The 20,560-nt window shown below is 36.1% G+C and overlaps 1 protein-coding gene across 2 annotated transcripts in view; it reads left to right on the top strand.

Annotated features, from left to right (window-relative positions):
• Positions 1-2,109: 2,109 nt before the first annotated feature.
• LOC105425147 (1-phosphatidylinositol 4,5-bisphosphate phosphodiesterase epsilon-1) overlaps positions 2,110-20,560 on the top strand; it is a 120,092-nt gene continuing 101,641 nt past the window's right edge. For both annotated transcript variants that reach the window (XM_089073529.1, XM_011635758.2), the window contains exon 1: positions 2,110-2,688. The gene's annotated coding sequence lies outside the window, so the exon portion shown is untranslated. The remainder of the gene's footprint in view (positions 2,689-20,560) is intronic.

Consider the following 20,560-nt stretch of genomic DNA (forward strand, 5'->3'; position numbering starts at 1 on the left):
TCCATCGTGCGATCAAAGGCGCTTTCGAAAAGGCACGCGGATCACGCGCCGTCGCATAGGGCGCATTCGATGCGCTTATTTGATTTAGAGGGGTCTCAAAATGAGATAACACACGTTATTTCCGAGCCATTTTAACAGAATTAATCGTTTCAGAGTCATTTTTCAGCTGCGCTGAAATTGAATCGTTAAATATGGAAATTGAATGGAAACAGTGCTGTAAAAAGTATATGGTTCTTAAATTCGCCCTGAGACGAATGATTTGTAAACCTCGTCAGAATTCAGAATAGAATCCTTTTATACAGTTGCGTGTGATGTGCAATACAAAAAATACATTTGAAGACTCAGAATATACGCACAGATAAAGTATGTATCAAAATACCACGTACGTAAAATTATAAACAGAACAGACTCTATCTTAAAATTTAACGCGAGGTGTAGATTGCCAAAAACAGGTTTTATTTTTAGAGGCGCAAAAAAGTTTGTAAAGTATTTAATGTTGAAATGTTGAAAGAATTGCAATATATTATAATTTTATAATTCTATAGAAAAAAATCTAAACTTGTATGTTACATGGAAATAATTACGTGCGCAGGAGGTAGATGTAAAAATTTTATTTTTTTCAATTCACACCACCTCGGCGGAATAAGCTTGATTATATGTAATTCTGTACAATTAGCAAAATAATTGATCATCCTTAAAATCCTGTTATATTAAATATTAAAATTAAATATTATATTTTGTAGCTGACGATAACGAAGAAGAATTAAAAAGAGCCGAATGTTACGTGTTGATTATATTATGCTCGGCGTAGCATTTTACGTACGTCACTCTTTATTAATCTTTTACGTTCTCTTTGCATTTTGTTCGCGCGATATAGTGAATAATGTTAACGCTAGAACGAAAGCAGGCCTGGTATATTTTGCGGAGCAAGCTCTTTTAAAGTAGCTACAAATCTATACGCTCTTATCAAACTTTAAATAAATTTTAGCGATGGAGCGTGTCGGAAAAATCGAATCCTTTATCATGTTAACCCCTTTATGGTAAACAATAATGTTAGAGAATTTTCGAGATAGAGTCTAATTTTTGCAAAAAGTATTATGCAAAAACCGATCTACCCGTGTGTAGAGTACGTATTTTATATTGGCGGACGAATATAAACATTTCGAGTATAACTGCATTAAGCTTTATCAAAATTACCATATTTTAACGTTTACTACATTTGCCGTTTTATATTTAGTAACACAAATTAACACATATCCATATAAACCTTTTTCATCTGTGGGTAATAAATCTCTCTATGTGGTTAAATGGTAGAGGAAATCAAATAGTGTGCATAAAGGCAAGCGAATATATAATACGTAATAAAATTGTAACTGGGACGTGAGTAGAGCAAATCTCACCGAGGACACCTTAAAATATGCTTCTGTCGCTCGGCGAGGATCCTTGAAATATACTATCGCTGTCCCAGCGAGCATCCTTAAATATTCTGACAATTTTCAGGACGTCGTTTCTAACTTGGGTCGCGCGAAACCAAAGGGTTCGCACGCGCATTGGTTATTCTGAACGCTCTTGTAAGCCAGTCATGCAATTAAAATCCGTTCATCCGGCAAAAATGCGAAGAAGGGTTAATGAGCGAGCGTTCCGGTGCGCTCGCGAGCGTAACTCGATTACCCCCGCGTTTATCCCGCGGGGCACGCGCAAGGGGGGAGGGAGGGGGGGGGGGTTCTCTCGCCCTTCTCTCCGAGAAGTAGAAAAGAGCGCTTTCCGCGCCACGTTGAGCCACGGCTGAATCGAGCCGTTCGAGCGCGAACGGAAGTGGTTATCGATGCGCACCGGAAGCGCGCCATTGCGCCCGTGTTGTGTTGTCGTAAAAGAGAATCCTCGGGGCCCCGCGCCCCGAGGGTCGAGCGGTGACCAGAGCGGCGAGAGAAAAAGACGCGAGAACGTGGACGCTGATGAGAGGAAGAGTGGGAAGAACAGGTCGGGCGTGAGGAAGGAGAGGAAAACGAGGAAGGTTGCCGCGAGGGCGCCGAGGGAGTTAAAGGGTGGTCGTCGCGGAGGATGGCCGAGGGCGACGGCGGGCGGAAGATAAAAGGATAGGAAGAAGAGGCGACCCCCGACGGACCAGTCCCGACGAGGGTGGGACGCATACGGTAGATCGCGAGGGGGGTAGCGGTGTGGCACACCGACGCCGACGTCGAGGTTGGGGTGGACGTACCGCAGGAGAGGGGCGCCATTATATTTGCGCAGGGCCGTCCAATAGGGCGCAGTATCGTCCCGACCGCCGTCGCGTGTACACGTTATAGTTGTGTCTGGACTTTGTGAAACGCGCGTAAAACCATCGCCGTCGCCGTCGCCGTCGCCGTCGCCACCTCCCCCTCCCCCCGGAAACGTCCACGTCCGGTGTCCCGGCGAGGGTGAGATACACGCGAGACACGTACTCGTCCTCTCCTACCGTCTCCTGTATCCCGTATCCCGTATCGTCCCCGTCTATCTTTCTTTCCTCGTGTACCTCTCCTCTACTATCTCTCTCCGTATCTCTTCACTTTCCGTACATTCCAACGTTCGTTTCGCGCGTCGCTCCGAAACTTTTTACGACCGCACGCAGTATAAACAACAACGGAGAGCGTGAGAGTCCGCCCACGCACGAGGGTCGCAAGTGGAAAGTGAGTTGCGCTGCGACGAAAAGTGAGTAGACAAAGTGGCTGCGTTTAATGTGGAAGGAGAAAGGAGGACCGGGGAGGAGAAAAGCATGGCGGGAGAGAATCGAAAATCTCTCCCCGTCCTTTTTTCCCCTTTTCCCTCATTTCCGTTTGCGCTCCGCGAAGGGGCGATCCTGGATCCTTTATCTCCCTATTCACGTACGTGGTTTCTGAGTGTTTTACTTTCACGCAAAGCGATACGTACCACTGATCATCGACGGGAGCAGAAGCTCCGATTAATTGGGAATTGCTCCGATTAATCACATTCCTTTCTACGCAAAGGCACGCGAAAGACTCGGCAATATCGGAGGCGGAGATTTAAACGCGTTCAGCAATCTCCGCGAGAAGTGCAGAGGCTGAGGGAGAAAAAGAAGATAAAGAAATTGACGATAATTACGTATTTTTTTGTAATGTTATAAACACGAAAAAATGAATACGAAAATAATACATTTTTCAGTATTGAAGAAAACTGACAAATTTGCGACAATATTTTTGGCTTTCCATACCGTAGGTACAAAAAAGTAACAAGTAGGTATAAAGAAGAAATAAGTTCATAAAAAGAATACTTTTCTTGATATCCAAACTGTTGAAGATTGAACCAAGCGAAATTGTACAATCTCGTTCATGTTTGAATCAACCCCTAATTTAAATCAACACTTTTTGTTATTTATAGCACGATTAATTGCTAAAGAAATTATCACATTTGATCATGAGTCTAAATTTGTTGTTTACCGTTCTCAAGTGAGAAGATTTCAGAGAAACTCGTAATTTATTGCAATCTTTTAATCGTTAATGTTAGGATGACTAAAGTTCGTGTAGAGTTACATTAAGGCAAAGTGTAGGTAAAATTAACTGAGAAATGAAGATGTTATCCTCTTTCATTTTGGAAATTTGATTTGCTCAAGTCCTTTGATTCACGACGTTAAGTATCTCTGTAATTAAGCCATCCATCAAATTTTCATCAAGGGGGATATCGATTTTACATTTCGTAAGAAACTTATCATACTTACAATGATATCCCATCCCTTATATTATAATTAACAAATAATTAAATTGAAATTACTTTTGGATATATCGTAAACGTTTGTCTTGTAATAAAATAAAGGATTTGAGAATTATTAAGTTATCTATAATTTTTATATGTACTTAAAAATGTTCAAAAGTTCTCTTTATAATTTATAATATTACATTATTTTATTATCCTTTATCAATTTATATCACTATGAAGCAAAAATCAAATATCATCTAAACTTTAAAGTACTCGTTATTCTTCTTAACATAAAAACATAACTAAAATCACTAAAGTCACTAAAATATCACATTAATATTAAATGCGCAACAATGTGGATCGTTATCTAAAACAATTTCTAATTTGGATCTATTTTAGATGCCGATGCATTATACGGTTCAATTTTTTTATATTGCAACAATTTAAAACTTTCATTTCATGCTGTAATACTAATTCGTACAAATTGAATCATCAAAATTATTTAAATTTCTCGCGTACCGAAAAGCGCTCGAGCCCTCTGTTAAACCCCGTCTGTTGAAAATGGAAGAGAATTTGCCAAAGACGTGTAACTTTAAGATCTTTATCAGCGTGTAACCATAATCTGAATCGACATTTTCACGTTGCGCAAAAGTTGTTGGATTAGGAGAGACTCTCCATTGGACCCTTTGAGGAAGTGACAAGGTAGGTAATAGGAGGAATACGCGTTCCTTATCGTGGCATGAATTCGAAAAACCTTCGTCCAGTATAATAAATTTTTAAGTACCTTGGACCTATCAAAAAGCTAGAATATAAAATAGATGCCATTATGCACATGTCGTCATGTCAAAATTGTCTTGAAAATTTCAAGTAGGGATGCATAGTTTTACAGATATAATAATTAAAAACTTTTATGTCTCTACGTAGTGCCATTTGTATTAATAATTGGTATATCATACGAAGTTTTATAATAACATGAATAATGTGATTTAAATAATTGGATGTTTTTTTATTTTATTAATGACTATGTTATGTACAACATTGTTTTCGATTTGTTCTTTTTTATGCTTATCTATATTTAATACGCACGACAAATAAAGAAATATAAATAGACAACAACACATATAATCACACGTTAATAATAAATAGATAAATAGATATATAAGGGGTAATTTCATTAAAGCTGTAACTATCCAATTAAAAAACTGAATTTGTTCATATTTTAATGATGACTTAGATACTATCAAGTGTTGCATCTTTTGAAAAGTTTATTGTTTTATTCTTAATTTAATCAGACCTTAAAAACATGAGTATTAATATACGCAATAGTAGATTACTTTTGTATGTAGGGTACTTTTGTACAAATTTGAAACAAAAAAAATGGAGATGGCAATTAAAATACAAAAATACTAATTAAAGAGTTTCAGATAGATATATTTATATTAAGTATAAGTATCATAAGTTGGTATAAGTGTTATTAAAATTAAAACTTTTTACTTCATTTATGCTTGTTTTACAATAAAAAAAGAAGAGTCCTAATTAGACAGACTAAATCTTTATTTAATCTCTCGCATGTTTTTTTACGCATCTCTGATTCATTTTGATTTAATTATATAAATCATGAAAAAATTTATTATATGTACAAATCACAAAAGATGCTTTTATAACAAATTTATTTTATTTAATTTGTTTATATTTTTATACAGAATTCCGTTATCGCTTTTGTATAGAATTTGCTGTTATCACTGCGCTTTTGTATTCAGAAATTATACTTATTAGTTTGTATTATTAATATATAGATATTATTATCATATGTCATATTTCCAAAATAGTTTTCTGTAATAGCACTTTTGTGTATTTCAAAATATAATTTAAAGAAAATAATTATATTTACAACAGATGTAATAAATCGGAAAGAAAATCGGGAGAAAAGGGGATTAAATAAATCGCTACTATTATTACTTACTATTTCTAAATAATAATTGTACGGGAATGTTACATGTAAAATAATTGTAAAATAATGTTGGAATACGCATGCTCGCGAAAATTTTAGATAACAGAGATTTCCATTACGTTACAATCCAAGATACGGGAATCAAAGCTCATAGTTCATTTTCATAAAAGATGTAACTTTGTAACAAGAATGCCAGCAACAATTTATCAATGCTTATTTAGGTCAACTTAATGCCGCCTTTCCGACTAATAACAGTCAGTAATATTAATAACATGTTATGCTTTCGCGTGTGCAGGCAAATTGTAGCGTTACTACCGCACGTTATTATTACATAAAAGCTCTGAGTTACTGTGCGAAACTTCTATTTCAGTTAATTAAAAATGAAGCCTTTCTTTCGCGCACGGTTGCGTTTATCTCGGTTGCGATGTATGCATGCGATCTAGTTAGTAATTGATAATATCTGAAGAGTAGTGATAATATCTGAAGAAAAAGATATGAAACAATATCACGCGTCTTGTTTTTTTACAACGCACGTGTGAGACGATTACAAATGTACATGTCGCTCAAATAAGCGATTCTGAAAATACTTTTTACAGATGTAAAACTTTTATTTACTTTAAAAAAAATCAAGCACTATTTGTAACGATTTAATAAAGAGCATATTGCATATATTTACGTATACAAAAGAAATTATTTACTTCGAAGGATAAAAGGAGATAATCGATATCTATATATAAAAGATATCAAGATAATATATTTTGTATATCGTTAATTTAGCAGCGACAGTTTTTAAAATTAATCTTTAAAAGTCTATCGCTACGTTCGTATCAGAACGTTACGATAAATTTAATTTTAAAATCAATCACTTTAAAATGCTGCTGACGTATTAAATAAAATCGCTTAGAAAAAAAATCGTTAAAATACCGTACGAAATTTTATTATGCAATTATTATTTGAAAGACAAGTACCTTATTTTAATTTTATCGAAATTATTGTATTAAATCAATATTAAAAGAGTGTTGAAAATATTGAATACTTTTCCCCATAAACTCTTTTTAAGAGAGTGATAAAAACTTGCGTCGACATGCGAATACATTATAGTCGCAATAATATATCCAAAATTGGATACATCAATCTTTTATTAAAGCTCTTTGTGTGTCACGCTTTAAACGCATTCATGGAAATTGATATTGCATGAGAAAATATACTTCGGGATGTGCTTTCTCACAAGCTTCTACCACGATGACAAAGTTGCTATACTGCGGAATATCTAATCTTTTTATTAAAATTCTTCACAAACTCATCGCGAACTTTGCGTGGTCGAAACGCTCGCAAGATGAAATTCTGTTTGCAATCAACTGCAATGAACTTAAATTTAAATCCAAATCGTTTATCCATTTGTCACTAAAGTAACATGCTCTCGTGTGTCTACTAAACGCCGGATAAAAATTTTGCATATATTTTTACAAGAATCACGTGTTTAAAAAAAAAAGTTATTTGTGTAATTCGTTGCTGTAATTGGATTAGCCGTTCAGTCGAAATTAAACTCGCCTGTTTTCAATGGAATTCCTACAGAAATTCGATGCACGGTTTATAGGACGTGCGATAAAATACGAGGGGAGAGCTATGGGGTTTTCGTGTTTTGCGTTTTAATGTTCCTCATTCCTTTCACATTTGTCCGATGGCTACTGCAATCTTGTAAATTCCGAGTCATGGCTATGCCAATGCGTGTCGTATTTTTCACTGTGAATTATTGTCGAGTGTGGTTACAGATTTTCCTAAACTGTTACTCGAATTAGACTTCCATTCGAACTTTCGCTTAAAATACTATTCAGAGTTAGCTATTCATTTGTCTTTGCTCTCCTCGTCAAGCAAGAACCTGTAATTTGCTCGTACAATGACAAATCGAATTAATTATTTACGCGTTATTTAGTATTAAAGACTAAACGTGAAATAGAAATTTCTTTAAGTTTATGTATGATAAGCTTACGATATATATATATATATAGATATAAATAATATATTCCTTGAGTTTATTGTCAGTTTTAGGGATTTAGAGTTACATAGTTTACATTTAGAAGAGAGGACAGACAGTCCTCTTTTCTGTTTAATGAAATATATTATTATAATATAGAAATGTATATAATAGTTAATTTATAGAAAATAGATATTTCCAAAATTTTTGCATAAGAGGCTAGAAAATATCATTTGTACTATTATAAAAAAATATACATTATTTTTTTTAATTAAATTTACACTTCAGAAGCTTTATTAAATAATTAAAAATGTTTCTTTTGCTTTTTGTAAATACAAACAAACAATATGAAAATACAAATAGCTTTGATGATAAATTAGTTTACATCTCAAGGATTTAATGGCCAATTATTTTTCAAATCTTGGCAATTGCATTAGAGGAAGTGAATAATTATGTCGCTTTGTCATGATAAATGTGTAACTTTGATTTACAGAGTTTAATGAATGTGCGCTACATCACACGTGCGGATTAATCGATTCCGATCGATCAATTCGAAATTAGAAAACTCCGTTTTCAGTTTGGCTTGTGCATTCAAGTAAGACATAATTTATTTTCCCGAAGCGCACGGTTGCTCGTCTTCCGACGTTCCTGCGGGATGTCGTAAAGAGGGACGATATATCGAACATAAGCAAACACGTTCGAGAGACGTCCAAAGGTGCCGGCACACCCACGCGAAATGCGGAAGGTAATCTTGTAATTGCTATGCAGCGAGGGAAGGTAAATTGGTAATTGCTTGTACATCAAGAGAAGCTAAATTGCTAATTGCCGTGCGAAATATATATAAAGCGGACACAACTAAATTTAGTGCTGCCGTTAGCACAGATTTAGGCAACTGTTCAAGATCGACTCTTTTAAATTACTAGATCAATTTTTAATTTTGACAGCGAAACAATAGCAACAATTTTAAATCAACAGACACATACGCGCACGCGTGCGCGCAACTTTTATTACATAGTATCTAGAATTGTATTAGTGTGCGGAAAAAAGTGACAAAATTCTATACTTTCGTTTACTGTTTTTTTTTTTGGGCAGATAGAAAAAAAATTAATAGATTGAAAAAACGTAAAACTAAAAACACGAAAGTATAATTCTTTTTATTGATAGCGGACACATGCGATTTTTTATTTATTAGTCTGAAAACATATATTTTTATGCGTTGTTGTGTTGTAACATAACATACATAAACATTTCTTTGGTATTTTAATATCATCAAGTCTGTTTTATTTCAGTGCTAATCACCGCTCTGCAATCTTTTATTCGTTTGTACGAAGAAAATTATTCTATGCTTTTTGCAGTGTTTTTCTCAGCTAAACGTTATTATTTTTACTATACGTATTTTTACTATACGTTATTATTTTTACACCGCATATGAAATATTCTTACTTCTATCTGAAATTCAGGAATCGGGGAGATTGAAAAATGTCGACGGAACAAGAGAATGTTTCTTTTTATTTTTACAAAACAAGAAAAGTTTAACAATTGCGTAAATTTGTCTGTACATCCTCAATATATATAATATAGTATCGTAGCGGAAATCTGAAACATGGATTAATGAAGTTTCCCGCTCTGTGAGCTTCCTCTCTCGATATAGGGTCTCTTACGAGAAGGAGATTTCTTTTTTAATTCGATGCGTCGTTTCCAGAAGAGAACGGAATTTACTTCACCGCAAACTATTCAGCTATTGGACTGTAAATCGATATTGATATCGATATAATAGAGAGAACAAGCCATTCTAATATCCGTGTGCGCTAGTCTCAAATATTCTTGTTTTTGAAAGCACTGCATTGAATGCGATGTATATTAAAATGCGTTTGTTTCCATAAAATGCCAACTTTTATATTTTTAAAAATCATCTTTTTTTATTTTGTGGACTTACATTTATGGGAAATTGTTTCTTTAGTCATAAAACAGAATCATTTTTTCGATTTTGTGTCAAAAATTAAAATTAGGATTCTATTTATCATTTTATATGTTGTATAATATAAAAGTAACTCAAGAGTCGGAAAAAACACCTACATATAAAATATACACTTCTAGATCAAAATACGCGGCATATAAAATTGTACATGGAATTCTATCTTAAAATCTGATCATGGATTATATATAGATCGTTTAAAGTAAACTTTACGCTGCGTTAAATTTTAAGTTCCATCAAGAATGCTTTATTCCTTATTTTCCCGAGTTGAATGACGTGAACGTAAGGGGAACGTCCCAGAAAAACATATCTTCCAGAAGAACACGCTTCACCATTGTTGACGTTAACCATTCTCCGCGTAAATAAAAATACAGTACATACTTTTGATGTGACGGCAATTTGGTAACAGTATCAATATTCTCTCTGTTCGTTTTAGATGAAATTCAGGGCCAAAGATGTTGAAAAGACGTCGCGCATGTCCGCCCCTTTACATCTTCGACGAGAAAAATATCGCGCCAAACAAGTTTCCGGGTAAAATGTCGCGATCGGTGAACTTTAACGAGTGCTGCGACCGGGTCGATCGGTTACAGACCTGTCGACAGCGCATTCGTGAATTCCGGTCGACGACGCGTCAAACGTCAAGGGAAATGGATGCCAGTAGAGAGAGACTTTTTAACATCACTGATACTTTTGCACACGCCCGCACTTTCTCGCATCCCGGCTTCATTGTGGAAAAGGGAAGAGACGCGCATTCTCCTCATTTCGGCCTCTCGCTCTCTTCCTCTCCTCTTCTCTTTCCCTCGTCACGAAGTAGCTACGGGCGTCTGATACCGGACTAACTCAATTCGAAACGAAAACGAGTTATCGCCGCTAATACAATCCGATCGAAGACCGCCGACGGTCTCTGTCGTTCAACGGTAAAAAGATCCCGAACCTAACGGAACAGCGGAAATCTCTCGATATATATATATATATATATATCCGCGCGTTAGTTACGTATACTTTTATACATCCTATATTCTATGTATATCGTCTTCCGTCAGCGTGCTCCAATTTTCGTTCTTATTCGGATCCCATCCCGGAATATCAATTTATCGATGTCTACTAACGTTTATCCTGAAAAATCCCGCTATTTTCATTTCTTTTCTATATATATATATATGTATTAACTATTATATCACAATTTTATATTATTATTATGAAATATCCTTTACCGTCGCATCTTTTGCGAAAATTCAATTAAAGATCATGTCACTTTATATTATAATATATATGCAGCTTATTTTTATTATTGTAAATATATAATTTTATAATAACATATACATAATTTTATATATATAATTTTATATATGTGTGTACACACACACACACACACACACACACACACACACACACACACACACACACACACACACACACACACACAAAATTGTTGAAGATAATTCAGATCCTATCCATATTTTAATATGTACAATACATGTTTTAATTAAATTATACATTATTATAAATTATACATTACAAATTATACTAGACGCTACTGAATTATCCCGCGCGCATGTTTACGTTAAAGAGAAGAAAAAAAAAAAGAAATCATCCAGAATTTTCTCATAAACTAATCTCTTTATTTTTTCCTGTTTTTCCCACCCTTCTCTCTCTCTCTCTCTCTCTCTCTCTCTCGTATTTTTTCCTTGCGCTTTCTCGTCCGTCTATTTACCGTAGTTGTTTACCATTTGTGATTCGCAAATTTCTGTCTCTCACTCTCGCGGCTACCTAGTCTTTATCCACGCCACGCTTTCCTCCTTTTTTTCTATTTTTGTTACGTCACATTCCTCCACACGGTTCGTTTCACCTTCTCCTCTCGTACCATCTCTGGTGTGTTTTTCCGCCCTTTATCTCACCCTCGCCTCATCACTCCCGCGTTCTTCCCTCTTTGCCCTCTTCCTTCTCCACAACCTCAGCCGAAACATATTTCCTCAATACGTCAGAGTTCACCTGCTCTTGCTCCAAGTTGCTTCCCTTCGATCGATCAGCCGTGCGTCGTGTCTCAACTCACGAGATCCGGATTTGCACTCCGCATACATATGCAATCCGCGAAATCGCGTTTGGCACACACCGATCACGACGATAATCATTCGCGTCCTTGACACCCGATCCCGAAACATATACGTGCTTTTCGCGCAGCTCCAATCGCAACGCGAAATAAATTATATTGCGAGAGGATAAAGAGAAGACAGAGGAAGGAGAGTTAATTCTGGTAAATCCTACTCTCCCTGAAATCTCATTTCTGTGCGAACATTAAATATTGCAAAGAAAAAGAGGGAGAAAAGTTTGCGTCGAAATACAGGTTGTTCTAAATTTTCCTATATTCCTGGTACAGCCTACTTACTAACAGCACGTTACGTCTTACGAGATAACAATCGGAAAAAATGTTGAAACAAGATAATATTATTTACGTAACGCATGAGTGAGATGAAAGAAATATTATTCAGACAGACAGAGAAACTTGTCGTAGTCTTATCAAAACACACGATGCAAAAAATATACAAATAATCAACTTGAAAAATGACTAAAGAAAGGTGAAAATTTTTACTTCTTCATTTATCCGAGGGATTGATCACGAATTTCTTTCGAGAAAACGTAGTTATTTTTTTGCTTTCCTAAACAATAATATTTGATCTCGAATATTTGATGAGATGCGAGGACAGAGTCCTCCGCCGAATTACACGGAAGGTGCGCGAAACTTTCAACTTGGCTCGCCGTTGTATGACACAGGGGATTTTCGTGGGGGTTTCCTTATTTACTGTTGACGAAGCACAGGCGCACCGTTGTGTCCCGTGTTAAGTGTGTCCGTGATTCTAGGGTGCGAGGGTGTTTTATTTATGACCGAGGTAGCGTGTAACGTCGTGTCGGCGGAACTTTCTGGAGGAAAATTAAGAAAAGTTACCCGACGATCGGTCCGCGAAATCGCCCCCAGGAAAACTTTCAAAGCAATCCGCTACCGTGCGGCACGCAAACGAATTTTCTCTCATTCTCTTTCCCTTTCATTTTAACAAAAGCTACATCTCCTTTTTGTCGCTCATAGAATTCGCGAGCACGAATCGCGTTGGTTTATTTTATTCTTAACGTGCGCGTTTGCGGAAAATGCTCGAAACAATTAGCAATTTCCTTTGACGAGTTTTAACGATGATACACAACGAGTGCAGCACGCGTAAAACAAGGCGAGGCGGAAAAACATCAAATTTCATTTCAAATAGTCATCTAATTATTATTTATAACTTTGTCCTTTTCAATACTCTATTCTGAATGCATAAATATTATGCAATATTACATGTATATTATATGATTTATTCTAGAACAAAAAAACGGCATTTAAAAGATGATTAAATGTAATTTTAAAATATAATATTATTATATGTGTAATAATTACACCGCGATATGTGATACATTGATGCATTTATATTAATATTTATATTGTAATATTAATTGTTATATTACATTATTATTATTATTTTATTTTATTATTATCATAATGTTATCATATATGAGGCGAATTAATTAATTGGCAAAAGTGTTATAAGCACGAGCTGAATTTAAATTTACCTCAAATGCAGATTTTATTATTAAATATCAAAAAACTTGTTAAATCGCTCAAGTAAAAAGGAATTGTCATATGTAACGGTCGTGGCGGATAAGCTTTATTAGTCCGCGTAAAAGGAAAAGGTATTCTCGATAATTGATCAAAAACACAAATTCATTGGGTGCATCCGATGGCGAGTTTCGGCGTGTGTGTCGGCGAGTATCCGGTCGCCAGAGTGGCGGATCAATAGTCGCGATTTCATTGGCGTGCAACAAGTAGTTGCAAATTTTCGTCGAATGGCGCGACGGGTGCAATAAACACTTATACGACCTACGCACGCTTCGTTTGGGGAAAATATTAGTTTGCGCATATGCACGATGCAACGCCACACTTTGATCCCATAACGGCGGAATTGTTTTCCTGATAGCATCGTTTCGACGAGCCGTCGATGACCACAGCTTCATCTACCACTTGTACCCCTTGTACCCCTTATATTGTACCCCGTATATTGTCCTTACCCATGAGGAGACAAAATTCGGAACGCGAGAACGAAAGTAGTTACTAAATCATTGATCAATGGCGCGAAATTAATATTTTTATTTCCGTTTCCGTTTCCACAGATGAATCCACAACTTTTTTTTTATTTTACAAAAACGCGTGCGTGATTTCGATTACTTTCTGTTCTTTGTTTCCTCGAGTAACAGAGTTTCGTAGTAAGTTTAATAATAACGTGTGTTGATCCTAAAAAGAAAAGAGCGTGCAACAAAAGGTTGCACTTTATATGATCGAATGTCACAAACATACGCGTTCAAACAAATTCGATATTCGTTTTTTTTTCTTCTTTTTGTTTCTCTCTGCATTACTTGTCAAAAGTCTGAGCCATGCTATCTCTTTCAGTTGAACTGAAAGCAACAGAACAAATCAATTTTCAAATATATTTTTTTCATACAAAAGAAAAATTGGTTAAATAACAAACTATATAAACTATTCCTTTACCTTTATTATATTATAAAATATTTTGGAAAATTATTTGTATTGTTACTTTCAATTTAATTAGAAGAGATAATATGTGATTCTCCTCGTTTTTTTCTGAGATATTTGTTAGTTACGTCATTGTTCCGGATACATGTTTGTATCTTGAAGTGCCATTATCATTGATACACTTTCCAATTTCGTTGAAATTTTTTCGATGAAACCTTATTCCGGAACGTTGGAGAGAACATTTTTATCCCACGGATCGACAAGTTTAAAAAAATTCTCTTTGATATGGTATCCCAATAATATAATTCTTTTGAAAGCTTTTTACCTTTCACTTTATATATATATATATATATATATATTTATATATATATATATATATAAAATATATATATATATATACATATATATATATATATATATATACATATATATATATATATAATATATATATATATATAATATACATATATTTTATATATATATAATATATATATATATATATATATATATACACATATATTTCGTCATTAAAAAGTTTATACAGAGCAGATTTTCGCGCCATGAGAAAGATCTCATTTACGACGTGAATCGGATTGATATATTATTGTCTTTTATGTTAAAATTCAGCGAGGCGAAAGTATTCTTCTCGACCTCCATATCCATGAAAAATACGATCTTCGTATACGCACTTGGACAGAGTGCTTCCTGTAACTATATTACCCTTTTAGACAACGCTACTATATTTAGCATACTTCAAATAGGAATATCATCTAAAAGTAAACAGTACCAAATGTATTCTGTCATATAAATGCAATTTCGAATACGCAACATATTGCGCACGTACCAAGAGATATTCTTGAAAAGTATTGTGGAAAATTTATCGAATTTATTCTTCAATCAATCTTCTTCAGTGATATTCCGTTAGGACGAAAAATCACCATTTTCACGTATTTAGATCATGCACAGATTGTTAATACGTTTATTCGCAATTATCTTGAAATTGTCGTCAAGCAGGTCATAGACGCAATAGACTTTTCTAAAAAACTTTCGTTCCCGCGGATCTCTCGCAAATACCTTTTCGATGATGTTCCAGGTTGCTATTACCGATTACGATTACGAATGCAACTCGCGTTCGCGAACGAGTTCGGTTCTCGGCGCGGCGGCGAACAATATCGATAGCTTCGACTTCTTCAGCACCGCTTCCTCTCCCATCGGAGGAAGCTTTCCGAGGCCTCCGGCGCTCACAACGCGGGCGCCCGACGAAGTTGGCCGATTTAATTTTCTAAATATTCATGGTACACTACGAGCCTCCGGCGGGCGGGCGAAACCGCGCGGCGAGAAGCAGCGCATTATAAATATTCTATCTCGCATCTCCTCGCAACTTCAAACGAGAGACGAATATGGGGTATCTCGGGTGAGGCCCGCCTCCGCCGAGTGCCATATGTAGTGCTGTATGTCACAACGAAATAATTAAATTATACCATTATCCATGCAAATTGAAGCTCTTCGCGATAGTAAGACTTAAATACTTAAAAGAACATTGATTAAACCTCGCGACTGCGAGAGCGTTTAAAAAAAATCTATGCTTTTCTTTCGAGGGATTACTTTTTATATAATTCGTTTAATTGGCATTCGATAATGGCAATCTGTTAATGTAGCGAAAGCAAAGAAGATTTAGATCTTCATGTATAATTGAAGGAAGTTAATTTAATTAATTTCAATTTTTTTTAGTTGTACGAATTGGTTTATTAAAAAACATTAGTACAATCTTTCTGCAATCAAAATGCATATCGATATCGTATAGGATATTACATTTTTCAAATTGTGATGTCGCACGTTTTAAAAAATATTGTAAATAAAATGATATTGATATATAAGAAACTATATCAATATTCAAAATGTCATGTGATTGCAATTACATGCTTTTACTTTTTTTCAAGATATTTTCCACGCAATCTATGAATGATAATACTTGACTCAAATCGATTTAGATATTTAGTTTTCGCGCAGCAAGTAATCACAACGCCGATATGCCGTTCCTTTCTTCGTCAACAATGATCTCTCGATTCTCTACGGCCATTCTTCACGTCGGCACACGTATTCGACGGTCGATTTCTCGCCAGTCGTATCCAGAACATCCAGAGCCCTCGGCGATCCTATCGATTCGTTTCGACGAGAAGCAATCTGCCCCGCGAGCATTATACATGCCAAGCCGGAGGACCATGGCCTCGGCTCGGCGTCCCAAATTTCGTGATATATCCACGAGAGGTCGCGGCACTCCGTAACCCGCGCTGGAGTGCCGGGACACCACGCGTACGTGGTGCATCGGTTACGAGCAGATTCCTTTGTGCGCGTAATAATCGTTGCATTATTCGATTCCAATCTGGTCTTGGGGCCATTTGTATTGATTTATTGAGCAGCCTCCGCCTATTCGGGGCGATTCACGAGCCGCGCGTATACTCGCTCGCGTATCAAAAACCGAGACCTATGCGTGTCGCACGACGGCGTCAAACGAAAATGTCAAACCCGTCCCCGTCCGGACCGTCGTATAGTCGCGATATTATTTATTTAAGAGCAGACGCGTGGAAGACGATTCTCTTCGATTTTCGTCGTGCTCCCGAGAGTGTCTCTCAAACCGTCTGAGAATATCGCAGTCAAAGTCTTGCAACATCGAATGGCCACATTTCGAATTCAGGACCGTTTCGGTGGACGCTTAGCAATAGATAACTCAGTTAGGAATAGAATAGATATCGAACGAACAGGTACGAAATAAGATTGTTTCTTCTAGTCCAAGCTAATTATAATCTTAGCGAATAACAAAATAATTTCTTTCATAGATTTCAAAGTGGTTTTTCTGTAAAGAGCGTTTCCAAGTTCAACTTTTTATTATCGGACATTAAAAAGACTTAAAGCAATTAAAAGTTTGCAAAAATAAAGTAAACTTAAATTTAAACGAGCAATGAGATTTCTTGTTATTTCATTGCTATTCAAGGATTCGCCCTATATTTCCAATCGCTCACATCTCGGAAACAGCTTGGCCCTTTGACATTTGAGTTACGGAAAAATCGAGCTCACAGATTGATCGAAGAATCCGCTATTAAAATCCCATTCTGGAACATCCTGTATAAAGATCGAAACGAAAGAGTGCAAACTTAGTTAAGGGCATTGCTAACTTTCGGGCCGGTCGTGCGACTGTAACTATTTCCTCACGACGGAAGATTAATTCACTGGCGGCATCCAGTTCCTGGAGAAATTTGCGAAACAATTCGCTACTATCGGTAGATCAAAACTAAAACTCGATTACTTATATTTCTACGATCGAGCGAGATGGAGGACGCTTGATTTGATTATTTGCAAAAATCATCGCACTTACTGGATGGAAGGTAAAACTGTAGGAAAGAAAAAGGGGAAATAACGCGCTTGTATCAACGATAATGTAAACTTAGAAGCGATGGAAACTGAAACTCCTCTCGGGGGGGTTCCTCGACTTCAGAGGAACGAGAACGGGGCGAGACTAGCGGGTCGTTAAAACTCGACGGAAAAAAGCTCACGGTCCCCGCAGAATTTTAATTACCGAAGGTAATCTTTTTTTTTTTTTTTACCTTTGTCTGTTCCTCGAGTCAGAGTTTTTTCTTGCCGTAAGTTGCGCGAGCGCCGCATGGCCGTAGTGTCGAAATTTACGAGCGACCGAGATTTCCATTCGCGGTGTCGTAAATTCAATGCGCCCAAGTTTGTCTGAGTTAACGGCGCCCGATAGAAATGTAAAGAGATAGATGTCGATCCGATGTCGTTCACGGGACACGGAGACGCGTGTCACATCTACAAAGGGAAAAAGCTGGCACGTGATAAATTTCATCTAATAGGCTGCAAAGTTAACGGCCAATCTGTTGCCCGAATTGATTTCAATTTGAGTAAATTTGGCAAACAACATACACAGATGACCTCTTCTCTCTTCTTTTTGTCTCCTCTCTCTCTCTCTCTCTCACACACACACACACACACACTCCATTTCTCTTTTTCTTCGTAATATCTTGCTGTGTCTAGCTATCATTGTCATTATTCGGTACGTTGTATGCTAATGAATAAATGGCTCGTTTACAATCGGACAAATCATCGCGTCATTATTGTTGCTAATTCAATAGGAATGAAACGGTTACATCAATTACGTGCACGTGCCTGCTATTGATTTCTGTACGAGTGTGGGGAGTACATACATGGTCGCGGTTCGGATTTAAAAGGAAATGCGAACGCAGAGTCGCCCGGCTCCGAGATAATCAAGCTTTCACTTATTACCGGCTTTATCACCTAGACTTTTTTCCCCGCCGTTTATTAGTCGTCTGTCCGGTCTTCCGCTCATCCGGACTTTTTCATCGGCGTAGCCGCGTGAAAATAAATCATTCGCGACAGCAAAACTTCTTTATTGCAATTTTTGTTGACTCACGACTAGCTTCTTCCTGTTATTGACGCGCTCCGTTCATTTATATCCGATCTCTTACCTCTATATTAAAGTCCACTTTATACTATCTATAATTTCGACTCTGAAATCTGAAGTGTTTCTACATTTTTTATGTATTCTAATATATACGCGTGTATTCCAATTCAGTTGTTGTTCACATTAGGCGATGTAAAATAATATATTTACATAAAACTAACTGTAAATAGAATATTATTTTGAATTCTGCCGCGAATCATAGAGATATAATAGAGATATAATAGATAGATCTAAACTAGGCCAAATAATAAGCTATTATTCCCTTGTTAGGAATATTGTAATTTTAGGCAATAAGTGGCAGAAATGATGTAACTGATTACGGAGGATTGGACTATTCTTGTGTATAACAACATTATGATTTCATTTTATTTGATGATACATGATGATAATTGAGCTTGAAGAAATAAGTTCATGAAAAATTCTCATTAGATTTATTTTCGCATTTATAATAAAAGTTTTATTTTGCTTCGCAAAACCACCGTTCTTTGAGCATTGTTAATATCACAGCGTTTAAAATTTGTTTTACTTAAAGCCTTAAGCGACTGTAAGTAAAAAAAAATGAACTAATTAATCAATAGATAAATTCGTGGCTATAAACAGTTTAGGCAGGATTTTAAGAACATTACTTTTCTTTATGTTGGGATTTATTAAATAAATTCAAGAAACCACTTTTAGATCTTTGTTACTAATTAGTGTTTGTTTTAATGTTTTTCAGAAAAAAATGTGGAAATTAGAGAGAATTGAAAAAGTTTTCGTGTTTTAACATATTAGAATTTATATTATTAAATATCTTTATCATTTTATAAAAAAATTAACTTTTATTTTGATTGCAAAAGGAATGTTATATGGAACAATTGCTACGTGATCAGTTAAAGAATACATTTAAAAATATATATATATCAAAACAGAATTTGAAACAATTCAATTAAATGATTTTTTTGATTGTCAGAACTATTGTTTTAAAAAATTGGTAGTTGAATTATTTATTTATTTAAACAATTCCTTAAATTCTAATATAGCATAATATATAAAATAAAAAAATAAATATAATCTTTTAATAGCTACATAAAAGCATTCAATTTTTTTTTTAATTGTTGCAATGGCGGCACCTTAATACCTTCCTCGTTTTCGTTTGCTGCTTTGACTATTGCGGGCACGTACGTGTGAAAATATATTTTTAGTTGGACAGATGTTCTATTTTCCCATTACCGATTGCAGCATTGCAAATTCGCGCACCTGGTCGCGAATACCAGGCAAAAATTTATTATTTTTGAAATACCCTATCACGAGGAAAATAGATGGATGCCCAGCGTTTTGCATTGTAAAGAAGCATGAATTTCGTCAGCGATGCCATGGAACGTCGAAGATAATGAAATCGCATCCTTCCATAGACGAGCAAAGTCGACGTCCGGTAACGTTTCGAAAGTTTTGAGCGATCGTTTTCGGAAAAACTGGCCGCCGACCAATTGCTGTCGCGTTGCTCGATACGAGTCCAAGTAAACTTTAAAAGTGAGATCGCCCGCACTGAGAACAATAAATCGAAGGACTTCCTCCGTCCATTGTTCCCGATCGGCAAATAGGATAAACCGTATCTCCTCCTTCACAGTGAAATATTCAACGGAGTGCAGTCCCAACAAGTATACAAATGACCGGGATATACGCGGAATGCATCAAGGATGTGTTGTGTGTCGTCGCCCCAACGCACGTGTTGCATAGACTACATTTTTGTTCCGGATGTAATCCTATTGGCCGCGTGCCGTTACGTGACACAGGTAGCTCGTGGTTTGCGCATTCGATGATCTTTTTTTTCCCTCTGTGAATTTACACGATACATTGCGGTGGAAGTTCCCACCGCAATTAGACTTCCGCTTCAGTATACCGCGGTAGTGCCGTTCAATTATTAATTACGCGCACTATTA

Source organism: Pogonomyrmex barbatus, unplaced genomic scaffold (assembly GCF_055798465.1).
Source record: "Pogonomyrmex barbatus isolate J1 unplaced genomic scaffold, ASM5579846v1 scaffold15, whole genome shotgun sequence".
NCBI classification, from domain to species: Eukaryota; Metazoa; Arthropoda; class Insecta; order Hymenoptera; family Formicidae; genus Pogonomyrmex; species Pogonomyrmex barbatus.